Here is a 6,000-nt window from a genome sequence, read left to right as displayed (position 1 = left end):
TGACACATTAGGACAAAAGAAAATCATGGAATCGACCACACCGCTCTCCTGTTTGGCCCTGACTACACCAGAGATAACCTGACGCTGCTCAGTTTGACCGCACTCTCACCCCCAAACATTCCCTGTTTGCTGCTAACTTGTGTCAAGGACTTTCTGCTCAGCAATGAAGAATAACTAATGATACCAAATAAAATTCACCACGTTTTTAAGCCTCTGCACTTCCTGCTTGCAAACCTATGTCAACTAAGCGCAAAGTCGGCTCTGGCCTGATGCTTTGGGAGCGACCCCGCATCAGCCCATCAGGGTAATAAAGTTGGTTGCTCTCCAAATCCCTGGTGCAAAGTGTTTTCCATTCGGTTCAATAACGGGTTCCCTAATGTAACCAGAGGGAAATCGAGGCAAGGACAGAAAAAGGGTGCAGGTGATAAACAGTAGTTGCGTCTATGGAGCCAGCGCCGATCAGATCAGTTTTAAACGTGACTTTACGAGGGTGGCAAGAAGGTACGGGCTTCATGATGAAGTACGGGCGAAGAAAAGACGTGTAAATGAAAAGCTACGAACACTTCCCCGGCGGAGAGTCAAAACCCTCGAACTCGAGCGGGAGAGGCGGGATCACAACGGCTTCGTCTCGCCTCGAGTGGCTGGCACTCGGCCCGGTAGCCTATCACGTCTGAGCACGGCAAGTCTCTCCACCAATGAGAGTGTGTCTGGGGACACTGCTCTGCCGGGCCTTGCACGTGAATTTGTTGTTTTCGGAAAAATAAATCTTTATCTACGTCGCTGCCATCCTTTGAAGTAAGATCTCAGTCCTGGAGATGCCCCAGCAGGAGGAGGTGAAAACTCAAGTAGAACCTCCCAAAGGCTCGATGGTAAGGGGAAGGCGTAGCAAACGTCAGCGATCCAGTGAGGAGGTTGGCCACCCCCTCATTCCAGCGGCCTAGCATTGGCGGAGCACGAGCACGTGACGCAGGCCCCGCCTTCTCGCGAGACCGCCCCCAGCACGTGACATGACGCACGGGCAAGGACGCCCAGCCCCTCTCGGCGTCTGCCCCTTCAGCGCCGGCCTCAAGATGGCCGCCTGCTGGCGTCTCCGGCGCTGTTGAATGGCGAAAGCTTTATTGTTCCCTTCGGGCAGGAGTGTTCGTGTTCTCTATGGCGCTGTCAATAAAGAACGGCAGTTTGAATCGGTGCTGAACAGGTAACCATAGAAACGGGGCTGCGACTCAGCGTGGAGACCCCTTTTGCAGCTGAGACCCGAGAGGCGCCCCAAGTGACGGGCTCACAGAGACCCTTCCGCGTGGCCCACTCTGCGGGACTCTTCTCGGTCACTGCGGCCTCCCTCGGTTGCGGGACGTGGGTCCCGGGGTCAGCGCACCCCCAGGCACCGCGTGGGCTCGGGCATGGAGAGGCCTTGGGGACTGGGGGGCCCGGGCAGGCCCTCCGCTGGGGTCCTGCCCGGGCCGATGGGGGCGGCTGGATGTCGCCGTCTCCTTCCGCCTCCCCCATGTCCTGCACCGAGCATCTGCAGCCCGCGGACCTCAGCCACAGGCTTCCTTTCCTCTCCCAGGCTGTTTTTGTTTGACAGCAGCTAGGAGTAGTTTTGATGTTTTTAAATGGTTGGGGGACAAAAGAGAAATAGCAGTGATAATAAAATCAAACTTCAGCGTCCGTAAGTGAAGTTTTGTTGGAACGCGGCCATGTTCATTGTTTAGGTATCATCTCCGGCAGCTTTCCTTCCCCTTGGGCAGAGCGGTTTCGTATTTCTGTTCCACCTTTTGCGGAAAAAGAGTGTCGACCCCGGTCCTAGACACAGGTAGATGGAGTCGTTGTGGTCCTGGGGTTTCCCCCGCGTCCCTTCTCGCCCACTGGGCCGTGTACCTAGAGCTCTTGGCTGAGGAAACACTGGCTTCTATTATCCCTCTGGTTTTACTCATTATTCAAAGTAGTTTCTTTTTTAATGTTTTATTTTATTATTTTCAATTTTTATGTATTTGGTACAGGTCAAAGTAGTTGTTTCTCTTACTTTCTATGGTAGTAATATTCACTCAATGCCTGACAGGTGTTTTATTTACATTTATACCTGGCCTTGTGCTTTATCACACTTTATGATGTTTCCCTTTTACACGAGAGGAAGAAGTGAGATGGTTTAAACAATTTCAGGGTGTTATAGGTTGTATGGCTGGCAAACCCCTGCCTGGTTCCTGGGCATGTTACTTCAGACTTTTTTCAAGCCAGATCCTGATTAACCATCTCCCAAGTGAAATTTTTCCATACTTGGCTTGTATTTATTTATTTGATGTTCTTATGTAGTTTAAGTTGGCCTTGAATTGGCTGTGTAGCCCAGGCTGGTCTGGATGTTGCATTTTATCCTCCTGCCTCAGCCTCCCAAGTGCTGACACTCAGATTTGGTTTGGTTTGGTTTTTCCGAACCAGGGATTGAACTGAGGAACTCAGGCTCGTGCACTTGCCAGGGAAGCACTTATTTCACTCAGCCATCTCCCGGCCCCTTGGCACTCAGTTTAAATCATCAGACTTCAGTCTTCCTGTTTCTCCCTAATGTACCTTCTAGGGCAGTTCCCAAACCTCACTTTTTGTCATTGTTTAACAAATAGTTGAAAACACTCTGCTTGGATGTATGCATTCATTAATCAGCATTTCATGAGCACCTACTATGTGCTAGGAACATTTCAAGTCCCTGGAAATAGATGATGTACAGGAATTTAAGTTCTTCAGGGATCTTGGACAGATGGTGTGCAGGTGCACAAAGGTAGTTTAAAACACAGCTAGCATCATAACAATAAACTTTGTAATTTGTTTATTTACTTATTTTGAGACAGGATCTCACTGTGTAATCCACGCTGACTTTGAACTCATGGAAGTCCTCCTGCCTCAGCCTCCCAAAGTGCTAGGGTTACAGGTGTGCACTACCATACCCACTTGTTTTAAATTTTTATGAGTACATGTTTATAGCACGAAACAATTATGTTCATTGTGGGGACCTGGTGCATGTACATAACACATCTCAATTTTTTTATTCTCCTGCCCCCCCCCCTTATTTTTAATGTTCCTTCCAGCATCAGATTGATTTAGTAGTTGATATTTATGAAGTGAACCCTTTGTTCCAGGTCCTGGTGCTCAGTGGATTATTTGCATCAATTGTCATGTAACGCTCAACAGATGTAGCATTACTATTTACATTTATGGGTAAGAAAACAGGCTCCCAGAGGAGAGGTCAAAAGTTGCACAGTTTATGCCACTAGGGGGCTGGGAGCTGAAACTAAGGGGCCACACTCACCACCCTGGCTTGGTCCCACTAGCCTGGGAGGACCTTGGGCAGGGACCACACCTTACCCTTTGGATCTTCTGCTGCCAGCCTCTGTCCATAACCTGATGTAACCTGAAACTCCCAGATAGATGTTCAAAGTGAAGATTTTGTTTTTGTTTTGTGACACTGAGAAAGAACACAGGGCCTTAGCTTTGAGTTATATCCCCAGCCCTGTTTTATTTTTTATTTTGAAATGGAGTCCCACTAAGTCACTAAGTTGTCCAGGCTGGGTTCAAACTTGTGATCCTTCTGCGTAGGTGTGTGCCAGGACATTCCTTGAGCATAGGTTTGAGTACTTACTGCATACAGGGCCCAACTGGTAAGTCCTGTGATTGGCAGGGTGAGCAGGAGGGCCCTGTTGTGGATATTAAAACCTGGAGTCAACCAAGAGCACAGAGTATGTTCACATTCCAGTTATTAACTCTTTAATTTTATTCTCTTACTGATTTTATTACCAATGTTCTAACAACATAAAATATGCAGAATAAAAAAAAAAAAAAACAAACAAACCTGGAGTCAAGCCAGTGCACAAATAAGCTTTTCAAAATTGTGGCAACTGCTATAGGGAAGCAAAATAGTTTTTACTTAAGAGACTAACCTGGAAGTTTTGGTTTTTTAAAAAAATCTTTATTTTGGTACTGGGTCTCATTACACAGCTGGGACTTGTAGTGATCCTCCTGTCTCAGCCTCCCCAATGCTGGGATTATAGGTATACACCACCACACCCAGTTTCAGTGGCTAGCACAGCATGCAGTACCAGGGATCAAACCACATCCTTGCACTTGCCAGACAGGCACTTAGACCACTGAGCTCTCTCCCCAGCCCTGGAAGTTTCCCTTTTAACTCTGTGACCAGGGAGGACCACTCTTGGGAAATGTAGTTTAAGCTTAAACTTGCCCAAATGAGGAACACAACCAACAAGAAGCAATAAGGAACAGAAGCCAAAAAAAAAAAAAAAAAAAAAAAAAGAAGAGAAGCCAGGTGGAAGAACTTTTGGGCAGGCTCAGAAACCCCGCAAGGTGGATAGAAACTTGGGGTGTGCCAGAGAACTGAGTGCGGTGCTTAACAGGACTGTGCTGGGTCTGTGGCCCTGAACAGCTTCACTGCTTGTGGAGCTTGGTACTAAGCAAGTTAAGGTGCTGTCTGTTCTGTCCCATGTGGATAATGGGACTCCCTTAAGTAGTTGTCTGCCCACTGAAGAGAAAAATGTGTTAGGGCTGAGGAGATAGCTTAGCAGCATAAACACCTGCCTGGCGAGCACAAGGTCCTGAGTTCAATCCCCAGTTAAAAAAAAAAAAAAAAGTCACATAGAAAATGTGTTAACAGGTTTATGTTTATGTTTTTGTTTTTGTTTTTTTCTTTTCTTTTTCTTTTTTTTTTGCAGAACCAGGGATTGAACTCAGGCCCTTGCACTTGCCAGGGCAGCGCTTATTCCACTGAGCCACATTGCCAGCCCCTTTCTTTTTGTTATTATGCTGGATTCCATTTAGCAAAAACTAACCAAATTTGGCCCTAACTGGAGACTTTATTGAAAGTACAACAAAAATCCATGAACATGTTATAGACAAAATTGGGGGCAAAAAAGGGTGGGTGGTTTTTCTATCTTTGGGGTGAAGGAAATGGAATATATCTTATTTTTTCCTAGTTTTGTTTATAGAAGAACATTTTCAAGTGGGTTTTAGTTTTTTAAGCCAAATTATGCAAGTGTATGTAGAGCATTTTCAGCACTTTTATTTTTTATTATTTTAGAGCAGAATATATTTATTGGAAGAAAGAAAACTACTGTCTGAGAGGAGACAGAAGGGGACCGAGTGGGTTGCCCCAAGCACTTTTAATTAAGTTTGAAACCATTTGTGTGCCCCCCTCAAAGGTATCAGCTTCCTGCCCACCTCCATCGTTCGTCTCCTCCTCCCTGGCTTCATCCTTCCCTTTGTCCTTCCTACATTCTCTTCCTTCCTTTGGGAGGTGGGGGACGGTTGTTGTGGAGATAGAACCCAGGGTTTCTAAGGTGCTCTAGTCCAGAGCTGTACCCCGCTATAATATCTGCTTTTATTAAGGCAGTCTCAGAAAATTTGGGGCTTTTTCTAGTTGGTGTTAGTTTCAAATTTTGTTTGCAAATGATTTTGGATTTCTTCTAGAAATTTTCAAAATAATGTTGTATGCTTTACAACAGTGTTAGCCGGGTGTGGTAAATCCGTGTACTCAGGTAGTTGAGACAGGAGGATTGCTGGGAGTTTGAGACTAACCTGGACACTGTCTCAAAAAAAGAAAACCTAAAACAAAAATTATAGAATATTAAATGCTTTGACACAGTAGCAGGCTTTTTTTTTTTTAAGCAGGCTTTTTAAATAAGTAAAAATAGGATGTTTGGGCCAGGAGCATGAGAAATTACAGGAAGTAATAAATGGAGGGAACTAAAAAAAAGCGATGTCAACTTTTGCTTTAAACTATATCCAGTAACCATACAGCACATGTCATCAGAAGATAGAATCCATCCCGGCAAATGGAACAAGGAGCTGGACAGAGAGTGGCATGTTAATGCAGTGATAAACAACAAGCCCTGAATTAAATTGCTATTTTAGGTTTGGGTGGGACCTGCACACCTGAGAGTTGCAGTTTTACTCTGTGATTTGGGTCTGTTGGGTTCCAGTAAAGAGTAGGTGGTTACACTAGCT

At 45.6% G+C, this 6,000-nt stretch overlaps 1 protein-coding gene across 2 annotated transcripts in view; it reads left to right on the top strand.

Annotated features, from left to right (window-relative positions):
• Window positions 1-1,060: 1,060 nt before the first annotated feature.
• Zbtb40 (zinc finger and BTB domain containing 40) overlaps window positions 1,061-6,000 on the top strand; it is an 84,840-nt gene continuing 79,900 nt past the window's right edge. For both annotated transcript variants that reach the window (XM_023722499.1, XM_004637623.2), the window contains exon 1: window positions 1,061-1,198. The gene's annotated coding sequence lies outside the window, so the exon portion shown is untranslated. The remainder of the gene's footprint in view (window positions 1,199-6,000) is intronic.

Source organism: Octodon degus, unplaced genomic scaffold, assembly GCF_000260255.1.
Source record: "Octodon degus isolate 3935 unplaced genomic scaffold, OctDeg1.0 scaffold00092, whole genome shotgun sequence".
NCBI classification, from domain to species: domain Eukaryota; kingdom Metazoa; phylum Chordata; class Mammalia; order Rodentia; family Octodontidae; genus Octodon; species Octodon degus.
Note: the sequence above shows the minus strand (reverse complement) of the source record. Positions and strands in the feature narration are given on the sequence as shown.